Genomic DNA, 13628 nt, shown 5'->3' on the forward strand with positions numbered 1-13628 from the left:
TCTGGCGTTGTATATAGAACTATATTGCTTGTAAAATCTACAAATGGCTTTATGCTCGAGTTACATTAAAAAAATGTGGCAAAAAATATGACACCTCATTGATTGGTAGGGAAAACAAACATGGCGACGGGGAAGGAGATGTCGGGAGTTTGGGGGGGCAGCAAACTGAAGCTTTGCCCTGGGTGCTAGAGAACCTAGCCACGCCTCTGGCTTCAAAGACACATTTCCAATACCCCTTGAGTCCAGTGGTGACGTGCTTTACACCACTCCAGCTGACGCTCGGCATCGCACATAGTGATCTTGGCAATCTATTTCATGAAGCTCCCGATGCACAGTTCTCATGGTGATGTAACTTCTAGAGGCAGTTTGGAACTCTTTAGTGAGTGATACAACAGAGGACAGGGAATTTGTGCACGCGACGCACTTGAGTACTCGGCTGCTTTGCTCCGTGAGTTTGTGTGGTCTTCCACTTCATGATTCCTTTCTAAGACCTCCTTTACATATGTTGGAGGGAAACTAATTAATTTAAAGGAAAAACAAGAAAAAAGGCAAACGCCCAGGGCACAAAAAGGCACAGGTACAAAAATTTATAAAACAAGTAAAATGAAGACAATTGTAACATTGTAAACAGTTCTGATCTAACAGAGAATATTAAGCAGTTAATAGCGGTGATAAGGTCAGAGATCGCCAAATCTCATGAGATTTCTGTTCCTTGGAAAGCTGGGTATTTAGTATTATTTATCATAGTACAAACTGGCAACCTGTGTTGAGTGCCTGGCTATTATGGCTGTGATGGATTGCTAAGACTGTGTACCCGAGCATCTCTTTTCGACTGGTTATAGTCTAGGCTAGTGCAGGGAGCGGGATTCAGCGTCGTCATGGGGACGAGACTCACGGTACCAGAGCTTCAATGTGCTATGTGCAGAATGCCCTCGGTATATGCAGACGGATCTTAGTTTGGTGGGGAAACAATTTTTAAATGGATGTTGCTTTCAAGGAGGAGGTGGGTAGCAAGAACTATAAGGGTCAGTTCAAACGTTGCGTAAATACAGCGATTTTTCCGCAACAGAATTTGTTGCGCAAAAAATCTGCAGCAAATACAGTAGCAGCAAAGTGGATGAAATAAAACAAATCTCATCCACACACTGCGTCAATACTGAGCAGAAAAAACGCTCAAAAATGTACCTGCGTTGCGGAATTTTATTCCGCAGCATGTTATCTGTATTTACGTAAACGCTGCTTATTTGTTGCAAGTCTAATCTGGCCTTTCTATTTATGAGGCTGATTAATGGTTTGCACCTTATGGTGAGCTCTCTGTATTTGCTCTCTTGAAGTCTCCTCTTTATGGTAGACTTATAGACTTATATACTGATACACCTACTTCCAGGAGAGTGTTCTTCACTTGGGTTGATGTTGTGAAGGGGTTTTTCTTCACCATGGAATGGATTCTGCGATCATCCACCTGCGATCATGTTGTCTTCCGTAGACGTCCAGAGCTTTTGGAGTTCTCAAAATCACCAGTGCGCTGTTTTTTTTTTCAAAAATAAATCAAACTGTTGATTTGGCCACTCCTAATATTTTTGCTATCTCTCTGATAGATTTTTTTCAGCCTACCGATGGTCTGTTACACTTGCATTGAGAGCTCCCTTGACCTCATGTTGTGGATTCACAGCAACAGCTTCCAAATGCAAATGCCACGCCTCGAATCAACTCCAGACCTTTTACCTGCTTAATTGATGATAGATTAATGAGGGAATAGCCCATGCAGCCCATTAAATAGCATTCTAGATAATTGTGCAATTACCTTTGGTCCCTTGAAAAAGAGGCAGCTACATATTTAAAAGCTGTAATTCCTAAACCCTTCCTCAAATTAGGATGTTAGTAACCTCAGAATAAAGCTGAGGGTCTGCACTTTAAGCCCATGTTGATTATATAACTGTATATTCAATATGTTTTGGTAAACAGCTAAAATACCAAAACTTGTGTCACTGTCCAAATAATTCTGGACCTAACTGTATATCCCTTTAACCACTCTAATAAGATTATGCCCCATTCTACACATCTATAACTAGTATTGTATGCAAACATCCATTAATATCAGCTTTGGACAGCTACTGAGTAAGGCACTATGCACACGTAATTACGGGCACGGACGGTCACGGACAGAGTATGGAAGTATAAAGTATGGGAGCACGGTCCATACCAAAAAAAAATATGACTATTTTTTGGGGAAAGTTTCTACAGCACGGACACCTTCCTGCAAGTATACGGGAAGGTGCCCGTCAGCCATAGAAACGAATGGACCCATAAGTACGGACCGTGTGCATTGGGCCAAATACAATTTTACGGTCGTGTGCATGGGGCCAAATACCTCCTCTATGCTGTTCCATAATCAGCCAGATTATGCACTTCACATGTCCTGTGTCCACATACACAGGACTGCAAGGAAATTTCACCGACCTTAACAATTTGCCCAGGATTTCACAACCATTATTATAACTACAATAAAAACTCAGACACCTTTTATGGCAAAGTGGCAGTGGCCATAGCTTTATTATTTACATATAGTATAATTCAAAACGTCGGCATGAAGACTTTATTATCTCCGTTTTCTCCTCTTATTCTTGTGATGCCAACGAACGCTGTTATCCAGCAGGCATGTAATGTTCTAACTCCGCCTTCATAGCCGTAAATAACCGCCAAGGAGGGAAACTGAGAAACTTAGTCCCGTCCCCGCTCAGCGTCATCCAATAAATCCAATAAAAAGATATAGAGTCCGATATCATTCAAATGTACGCCGTCAGGCACAAGTAAATCAGCATTGTCACCCTCTATAGAATGGTGCCGCAGTGCCATTCCACCTATGGAGCGAACAAAGCGTGACACTCTCACGTTGAGCAACCTGCGGACCCTCTCTAAAGCCGCCATGTCCCCGGCATCCCGCCAAACTGTCCGAGCAACAATCTCTGACCAGACAAGTACACAACGGGATAAAAGCTGCTTGAAGAGCGCCAAGTCAGTGCGTATCAGCAACAACAGTTCAACCAACTTGACTTGGCCAATATCGTTACCCCCTGCGTGAACAATTAGAACTACAGGTGAATCCGTGTCCCTGCTAACCGAAACGATCTCCGGCAGCAGCTGAACCCACCGTAATCCCCGGACACCTCTCCAGTGTACATCGGCCTGAGACAGGCCCAAATCCAGACCGAGAGACCTCCGTACCGTGCGGACAGCCACCCAATCCACATAGGAGTGACCCATGATCCATATCTGGGGGCAACCGGACCCTAACAAGAAAATAAAACAGTGTCATTTATCAAAGAAGAAAGAAATAAACGCACAAAAACAGGAAAGAAAGAAATGACAAAACAGAAAAGAGGAGGGGTGGGAGGGAGGGAGGGGGTGTGCGAAAGGTGGAGGCAAAAGAAAATAGGAAAAGAGAGAACACAGATCAAAAACAAACCAAATCAGGCCTAACATATGATTTGTAACTGGCTGAGCTCCATCTACACAGTCTGTCCCAGTTGGTCAATTCCTCAGGATGAGGCGGATCTGCTCATCAGAAACTAAATTTGAGAAGCAATCTAGGGATCTAGAGGAAAGATTCCCGGGAGAGAGGGTATAGCTGTAGGTGTATTAAACAGGGATACAGACGAGCAAAAACCACCGAACGTGAGCACCTATTGCATCCTTTTGGAGCCAAAAATAAAGATATGGGTAGGAAAACAATCAGATTAATTTCAACATTTAATAATCAATGGCATTCAATGAGATCCATATTGAAAAAACACTGGCCCATTTTGCAGATGGAACCCACTTTAGCAACCACCTTACCAGTAAACCCTCAAATGACAGCTAGGAGGAGTAAAAATCTTAAAGATATTCTGCTCAAGAGCCACTATAATACACAGAAACAACTAAACCCCTGTTCATCAAGAGGCCCAATTCAGTGCTGCTATCCATGTGGTGACAGTGTGACATGTGCGAACATAATACGGGCAAACACTTTCAAATCGGTGAATGACGGACGTCCTTTTAAAATCTTGCATTATATATCCTGTAGCACCACCCATGCGATCTATTATGCAATATGTGGTTGTCCCAAAGTATATGTGGGATTAACATCAGGACAATTGAGAATCCGCATTCGGGAACACGTGCGGGACATCGTTGCTGTGAAAGAGATCAAAGATCTGACTCTTCCCAAACATTTGAAATTAGATCATGGGTGTGACCCTAAGACCTTCAAGGCGTGGGGTATTGACAGAGTACACTGTGGTGTCAGAGGAGGAGATGTGAGGACTATATTGGCTCAAAAAGAGTGTAGGTGGATTACCATCCTTGGGACTACGACCCCGGCTGGTCTGAATGAGAAGCTGAGTTTTGCTGCCTTCTTATGAATTCTCTCTGCCGTTCCCTTATCCCCCCCTTTTAAATTCTTCTTTTAATTATTTTTTTAATTTGATTCGTAATACATTGTTACTAATGCTCTGTCTTTGGTTATGTTCAGATTTTGATTTTAGATATTGTGATACCCTGATCTTGAGGTGTATGTGATGCCGTGTTAACTACTTGGACTTTTGGACAATATTTAGTCTAATTACTAATGAAAGTGAGAGAGATTTTCATCTCCCCCAGATATCACAAAGTGAAATCCAGTGATTAATTAAGTGGACTGCTATGATCACTTTGATGTGATGTGTTCTCAATCCTGTTCATATTTATTAATTCTTTCCCATTTTGTTTTTTCACTCTTGTAATATTTTGTAATATTATTGTGTGCTGCAACCTTGTTTACGTGTGTTTTCACGTATCCTTTCACTGTTTTTCAATTCTTGTTTTTTGCTTTGTTTTTCACTTGCTTTCGCAATTTATTTTGTGATGTATTCACACTTGAGCTTTTAGGCCCCATGCAACGTGCTTTTGCGGCCGCAATTGTCCCGAAAATCCCTAGATGAATTGCAGCCCCATTCATTGCTATGGGGCCATGCACACGACCGTGGTTTCCACGGTCCGTGCATAGCCCAGGAGCCTGGACCGCAGAAAGAACGGGCATGTCTTATTACGGCCGTGTTCTGTGGTCCAGGCTCATAGGAAATAATGGACGCGGCCATGTGCACGGCCCGCGATTTGCGGGCGGCTTGCGGGTGACACTCCGCCCCCGGCCGATACGAAAATCACGGGCGTGCACATGGCTACGGTCGTGTGCATGAGGCCTTAGTGTCACTGGCATCACTTGATTTTTTGATTTTCATTTCTTACACATGTCCACACATTTATATATTATTTTGCATATTTAGTCTCACTTCTTTTTGTTCATTTGAGTCAGATGAGCAGCGTTTATGATGTTCATTGTGTGTTGATTCACTATCTTTTACACATATTCTGCTGTCACAGACTAATTGGAAGGTGCTGAAACATGATCGCAATTACAACGTTGTACACATCATTTCTTATATCCCAAACATCTTTTCCTGGATGTACTTACAGTATAAATCCTTCTCTGGGGTTGCATATGAGCGGCTATGTGGGGTGTGGGGCTCCTTCGCCGGTCGTCAGCCTGGGCATTCTGCACCTGCGCTATCTCCCTAGTGACGCGTCCTGGGAGCTGCGCATGCGCAGTAGTGTCTTGGCGGCCGGTGATGGTGCTCTCATTAAGATCGCGCGCCAGTGATCAGTGTCCCTATTTGCTGTAAGCACACCACCTGATCACTTCCGCTTATTATTTAAATCTGAATATGAACACACTATCTGCACCCCTTGAAAAAGCTGTATATTGCGAAATGCGCATCGGGGCGCTGTCTCATCCCTTGGGCCATCTGATGATACCCCACATTTATGGGTAAGGCATGCTTCATGCTGTGTTGTCTTAACCTTCCTACCCCTTTTTTTTTTTAGGTTTGACACATGTTGTCTATTAGGGTAGTTGATCCCGTTCACCATGTTAGGTCACATCCTTTTAGTCTGTGACCACACTCTTTACATACTGATGACTTAGCCTGTCTGAGAATTTGCACAGTAAATGTTTACCTATCTAGATAGATACGCAGCATGTACTCATTTGAAAATTGTTTGTATATTTCTCTATAACGTTCCCAGATATCAACTGACAGGCTGGTACCCGTTAGTTACTTCCAATTTCAACTAGTACATAGCCATTTTGTTGATGAACCTCCTGAAACATGCTGGCTAAACAGGAAACCTCTGTGGACCTATAGATGTGGGAACTGCCTTGCATGTGATTCTATTGTGGTCTCCAAGATATTTACTAGTGCGAGGACAGGTATGGTGTCACGTTGGGTTCGTTGCCTCATATTTGATGATTGAAGTAACTGCGATAATATATTACATGGGAACGAATACTCAGAATCGGCACAGTGACTGACAGAGCTCTAGGCCAATAGGGATGATGCATAAACAACCCACTGATGACGCTAATAGAATCGGCCCAATGAGATGCTGGAAATCACGAAGGGTGATGAAGCAAGTGAACCCACCAGTGATTGGCTATCAGACGGCCAAACCTCCGGAAGGGGAGGGTCTTACTGATACACAAAAAGACGCGGCAATGAAGCGTTCGCTGCCACTGCCAAACACCAATTAGTCAGATCACATATACTCCTGACGTCTCCCTGACGAACACAGAATAGGGTGAAACGCGTAGGAGGTGGAGTTGTTCACTGCACTCAGAATTTAAACTTAGGCAGATTAGGTTATCTGGCTTTGAGATAGTCTATCAGGTCTGAATGCAGACCTGATAAAAGATAGGACAGTTATAGTGCATAGTAGTACTACAAGACTAAGCATGCTTAGTAACACTGTCCGCAATGCTCAGTGATATATACCGCTGCTTCTTTGATACTTATATGTTTGTATGTCAGTACATGTTTTACAAAAGAACATGTAATGTTCCATGTTTTACTGAAGCTTAATAAAAGCTAAGTTTTATAAATAATCCTTCCTCTATATTATACTATAATTGAAATTGGAAGTAACTAACCAGTACTAGTTTATCCTTCAGACTATCCTCATACTTTGTTTGTATATTTGAGTCATGTCAATGCCTGTTCTACTACTATAAACAATATGTATTGTGCATGTTTATTGTCATTACTAGTATGTGTGGTGCCTAATGCTATCATATGCATGGTCCCTATACAGATCTTATTTTGGATCCTCTGTATTTTTTTATATGTCCTCATCTTTTAATTGTCATAATAAAATTGACATTTTCTATTTTTTCAATAATAATAGTGTTTGACTCCTTTTTCTCAGTGTGAATGCATAATAGCGGTCGCATTCAAACCCAAAGCGTCCGCCTCAGTGGCAGAACCAATGTGAAAAGAATGGGTCCCGAAATCAAATTGGAAACGGGAGGGGAGCCATTCTTGCGCAATAAAAATTGTGAACCATTGACCCTGACCGAAATAAAGTTACTGACCACTAAAACAGGGCAATAAGGGCCACCCACTCTCCCAACAGACAACCAAGGACCCCTTCCAACCTGATCAGTTTTTGACTTGCGAACACAAACCCTAAGAGAATCCCCAAGAAACACCACATCAGACCCTAAGAGTCCACCCGACTTCCTAGCGTTGGGCGCAACCAATTCACTGACACGCAACGCTGCAAAGAAAGCTAAAGAAAAAGCTGCGCTGAACAAACAACATTCGTATGCGTCACAGCAAACACAGTGTAATATAGACAAAATCCTCCCCAGTAACGCAAAAGAAGCCGGCGTCTGGTGTCACGGGAAACGACTTCCTTCTTCCAGCGCACCACAAATGTCTACTGTGGCAGAACTGCAACCATCCCGACGCAACTTTACCAAGAAATCCAGTGTGAAATCGAGGTACAAACGATCAACCGCTGGAAAGTTACCCTCGGCCGTCTCCAACCACAAGTCCCAAGCTCTACAATGGCTCCTCCAAGTTGCTGGCACAACAGACCCCATCAACAGACTCACAAGTTCGCCTCGACCAGTGCCCACAAGTGAGGAGGGTGGAGCTCCCCATCTGCCGAAGCTTCGGGGTGCAACTCCTGGAAAAACGACAGTTGTGAGAAAGACAAAGCGTCAGCCATCTCATTACAAACACCCGAGTCATGTTTAGCATGAAACCATATATTCAGCTGCAAACACTTCAAAACTAAATAATGTAACAATGCCAGAACAAGTAAAGAACTGGATGACAAACCATTAACCGCATGAATGACAGCCATATTATCTGTCCAGAAAAGAATATGTTTATTCACTATCCTATGTCCCCACAAATCTACAGCAACTATGATTGGAAAAAGTTCTAACAAATTCAAATTCCTCAACAAACCGATATCACCCCAAAGGGGGGGCCGAGGGGATCTACATCAACTATGGCCCAAAATTGCACCAAAACCGTCCCTCCCAGCAGCATCCGTGAATAGCTGGAAATCCACACTCGATATCTCAGGTTCCTGACAGACAGACCGCCCACCCATTGAAAGAGCTCAGAAGCGAACAATCAAATCCTTCCGCATGCTGGACGTTACTCTAATGAAATCGTCTGGTCTCTGAAACGCAGAGAAAAAACACGACCCATGGGGATGATGTGACAAGCAAAAACTATTAAACCTAGCAAGGATTAAAGCTGTTTCAAAGTCACTTTCCTAGACCCCACCACCTAGTCGTCTTGGGACACCAAACTCACCAATTTATCATCGGGCAACCGAAAAAACATCTGTACAGTGTCAATATTTATACCTAAAAAAATGACAAAAAAATTCACTGGACCTTCCGTCTTCTCCTCAGAAATTGCCACGCCAAAACGATCCATCATTTGGCGAAACACCCGTAACAAATAACTACACAACCCGGAGCCCTTAGGGCCAATAAAAAGAAAATCATCCAAATAATGAATGACAAAAGAAAACCCAGATTCAAAGGGAACTAGCCATTTAAAAAAAGAACCTAAACATTTCAAAATAGCTGCAAGATATTGAACAGCCCATGGCACATGTCAACGTAGAAAAAACCTTCCAAACTACAACCTAAGAAGTGAAAACACTCCGGATGAACCGACAGCAACTGAAACACAGCTTCAATATCCGATTTATCCAAAAGAGCGCACCAATCGGACCGCGACATCAAATGAAGTGTACGAAACTGGCGCATCCTCCCTGGAGATCCCGTCGTTGACCGATCCCCCGCGAGGGAAGGAAAGATGATGAATAAGTCTAAACTTCCCTCTCTCCTTTTCAGGAACCAGACCAAGGGGAGAGACCCTCTGGTTGGGATACTGGGGTTCTTGGAATGGACCAGCCATTCTGCCCAATTCCCATACTCATTGTACTCATGATTTCAATGTAAATTTCTGTTACGTTTTCAAACTCTGACGTCATCACTGATCTTTGACCTATACAGATTTGGCGGTTTTTTCTTCTGCTTTATCTGATGTGCTGTGTATATAAGCTTTAACAATCAGTGTGATTTTGCTTGGCCTGATGAAGACATCAGTTCGATGTCGTAACGCGTAGCCTACCTACCAATAAAATATTTATTATTTATTTATATACCTTGATTTTAACCCCTTCCCGCTCCTTGACGTACTATTACGTCATGGCAGCTGTATCGTTCGCGCTCCATGCCGTAATAGTACATCTCAGGAGTAACGGCCGTTTCGGCCGTCCTCCCGACACATACAGGAGCTGTGACGCTGCTGTCTTGTTCAGCAGCTGTCACAGCTCCTACAGCGGGGACCGATCGCTGTGTCCCCGCTGATTAACCCCTTAAAAGCCGCGTTCTATAGAGATCGCGGCTTTTTAGGGGTTAAGCTGCCATCGCCGGCCTGCTACGCGACAGCGGCCGGCGATGGTGACTATGGCAACCGGACACCAAACAATGGCGTCCGGCTATGCCATAGACGGAAGCCTAGTGGGTCCTGACAACGTCAGGACCCACTATGCTTGCTGTCAGTGAGTAGCTGACAGTTCTAATACACTGCACTACGCATGTAGTGCAGTGTATTAGATTAGCGATCAGGGCCTCCTGCCCTCATGTCCCCTAGTGGGACAAAGTAATAAAGTAAAAAAAAAGTTAAAAAAAGATGTGTAAAAATAAGAAAATAAAAGTTTTAAAAGTAATAAAAGTAAAAGTCCCACTTTTTCCCTTATCAGTCATTTATTATTAATAAAAATATATAAACAAACAAATAAACTATACATAATTGGTATCGCCGCGTCCGTAACGGCCTGAACTACAAAATTATTTTGTTATTTATCCCGCACGGTGAACGCCGTAAAAAAAAATATTAATAAACCGTACCACAATCACAATTGTTTGGTCACTTCACCTCCCAAAAAATGGAATAAAAAGAGATCAAAAAGTCGCATGTACCTAAAAATGGTACTGATGGAAAATACAGTTCGTTACGCAAAAAATAAGTCCTCGCACGGCTTTATTGATTGAAAAATAAAAAAGTTCTGGCGCTTAGAATAAGGGAACACAAAAAGTGAATGATTGTTTACAAAACGTATTTTATTGTGCAAACGCCATAAGACATAAAAAAAAACTATAAACATCTGGTATCGCCGTAATCGTATCGCCCCGCAGAATAAAGTGAATGTGTCATTTATAGCGCACGGTGAACGCTGTAAAAAAAAAAGTATACAAAAACAATAGTAGAATTGCTGTTTTTTAGTCACCACGCCACCTAAAAATGGAATAAAAACTGATCAAAAAGCCGCATGCACCCCATGAAAACTACAATGGATTCCTCAAGGGGTCTAGTTTCCAAATTGGGGTCACTTTTGGGGGGTTTCCAATGTTTTGGCACCACAAGACCTCTTCAAACCGGACATGGTGCCTAATAAAAAAGAGGGCTCAAAATCCGCTAGGTGCTCCTTTGCTTCGGAGGCCGGTGCTTCAGTCCATTACCGCCCGAGGGCCACATGTGGGATATTTCTCTAAACTGCAGAATCTGGGCAATAAGTATTGAGTTGCGTTTCTCTGATAAATCCTTTTGTGTTATAAAAAAAATGGTATAAAAAGAGTAAATTTCACCTCTACTTTGCTCTAAATTTCTGTGAAACACCTAAAGGGTTCATAAACTTTCTAAATGCTGTTGTGAATACTTTGAGGGGTCTAGTTTCTAAAATGGGGTGTTTGATAGGGGTTTCTAATATATGGGCCCCTCAAAGCAACTTCAGAAATGAACTGGAACCTAAAAAAATAAATAAATGAGGCAATACTTCGCTTCTCACATTATACTGATAATGAGCCGTGCCCACCCCGAGATGACCCCAGTTTTGACCGTTTGTATAAACGGAGACCCCTATTAGACCGTTCCAGTGCCCGGTTTTCCCAAGCATACACCCCCGAGAAGTGTTTTTCTATTGATGAGTCCCTGGTACATTTTAAAGGGAGGGTTCAATTCCGCCAGTACCTGCCAGGTAAGAGGGCAAGGTATGGCGTGAAGATGTATAAGCTGTGCGAGAGTGCATCAGGGTATACCTACAGGTTTAGGATATATGAAGGAAAGGCCACCCCCAAACCAGACTGCATCCTGGACTACAATAGGTACATGGGAGGGATGGACTTGTCAAATCAAGTCCTGAAGCCCTACAGCGCCATGCGGTGTGGTATAAGAAGCTGGCCGGGCACATCATACAGATGGCTTTGTACAATTCGTATGTGCTACGTCGATGTGCAGGCCAGAGGGGAACTTTCCTGGAATTTCAAGATCTAATCTTTAGGGACCAGGAAGGGGGGGCACCCAGTACTTCTGGAAGCGAGGCCACACGCATCGTACCAGGGCAACACTTTCCAGGAGAAGTTCCCCAAACCGGTGGAAAGGGAAAGAGTCAAAAGAGGTGCAGAGTCTGCTATAAGAGGGGGATAAGGAAGAACACAATATACCAATGTGACACGTGTCCCGAAAAACCAGGGCTCTGTATAAAAGATTGTTTTAAAATGTATCATACATCCCTTGATTTTTAATTTACCCTGATGCACTCCGCAAAGCTTACCCCCCTCATCTTTCCCTTCTGAGCCCTGCCGTATGCCCAGGCAGCTGATAACAGCCACATGTAGGGTATTGTCGTACCCAGGAGAACCCACATTACAATTTAAGGGGTGTATATCTCCGGTGGCGCATGCTGGGCACACTATATTGGACACTGAAATGGCATATACATATATAAAATTGCAAATCTCACACTGCACCATCTGCTGCGCATTATCTTTTACACAGTACCTGTGGGGTCAAAATGCTCACTACACCTCTAGATGAATGTCTTAAGGGGTGTAGTTTTTAAAATGGGGTCACTTCTCGGGGGTTTCAACTGTACTGGTACCTCAGGGGCTTCTGCATACATGACTTAGCACCAGAAAAGCTCCAGTAGGCCAAATGGTGGTCCTTTTCTTCTGAGCCCTCCCATGGGCCCAAACAGCAGTTTATCACCACAAATGGGGTATTGCCGCACTAAGGACAAATTGGGCAACAAAATGGGGTATGTTGTTCCTTGTGAAAATAAGAAATTTTGATCAAAAATGACATCTTATTGGAAAAAATATCATTTTTTTCATTTCACAGCCCAATTCAAATAGGTGCTGTGAAAAACCTGTGCGGTCAAAATGATAACAAAAACCATAAATGAATTCCTTGAGGGGTGTAGTTTCCAAAATGGGGTCACTTCTGGTGGGTTTCCATTGCTTTGATACCTCTGGGGCTCTGCAAATGCGACATGGCACCCGAAAACCAATCCAGCAAAATCTGGACTCCAACAAACACATAGCGCTCTTTTCCGTCTGAGCCCTCCCATGGGCCCAAACGGCAGTTTATCACCACAAATGGGGTATTGCCGCACTAAGGACAAATTGGGCAACAAAATGGGGTATGTTGTTCCCTGTGAAAATAAGAAATTTTGATCAAAAATGACATCTTATTGGAAAAAATATCATTTTTTTCATTTCACAGCCCAATTCAAATAGGTGCTGTGAAAAAACTGTGCGGTCAAAATGATAACAAAAACCATAAATGAATTCCTTGAGGGGTGTAATTTCCAAAATGGGGTCACTTCTGGTGGGTTTCCATTGTTTTGATACCTCAACGCCTCTTCAAACCTGGCATGCTGCCTAAAATATATTCTAATAAAAAAGAGGCCTCAAAATGCACTAGGTGCTTCTTTGCTTCTAGGGCTTGTGTTTTAGTCCACGAGCGCACTAGAGCCACATGTGGGACATTTCTAAAAACTGCAGAATCTGGACAATACATATTTAGTAGTGTTTCTCTGGTAAAACCTTCTCTGTTACTAAAAAAAAATTGAATAAAATTGAAATTCAGCAGAAAAAATGAAATTTGCAAATTTCATTTCCACATTGCTTTAATTCCTGTGAAATGCCTGAAGGGTTAAAAAACTTTCTATATGCTGTTTTGAATACTTTGAGGGGTCTAGTTTTTAAAATGGGGTGTTTTATGGGGGTTTCTAATACATAGGCCCCTCAAATCCACTTCAGAACTGAACTGGCACCTTCAAAAAAAGGCTTTTGAAATTTTCTTAAGAATATGAGAAATTGCTGTTTATGTTCTAAACCTTGTAACGTCCAAGAAAAATAAAATAATGTTCAAAAAACGATGCCAATCTAAAGTAGA

At 42.7% G+C, this 13628-nt stretch overlaps 1 long non-coding RNA gene across 1 annotated transcript; it reads right to left on the reverse strand.

Moving 5' to 3' along the window:
* Positions 1-2521: 2521 nt before the first annotated feature.
* LOC142741873 (uncharacterized) lies at positions 2522-6372 on the reverse strand. Its single transcript, XR_012881251.1, has 2 exons — positions 5492-6372; positions 2522-3290 (listed from the first exon to the last, which is right to left on the reverse strand). It is a non-coding gene; the product is annotated as an uncharacterized LOC142741873 (long non-coding RNA).
* Positions 6373-13628: the final 7256 nt, after the last annotated feature.

The sequence above is a fragment of the Rhinoderma darwinii genome, chromosome 1, assembly GCF_050947455.1.
Source record: "Rhinoderma darwinii isolate aRhiDar2 chromosome 1, aRhiDar2.hap1, whole genome shotgun sequence".
NCBI lineage: Eukaryota > Metazoa > Chordata > Amphibia > Anura > Rhinodermatidae > Rhinoderma > Rhinoderma darwinii.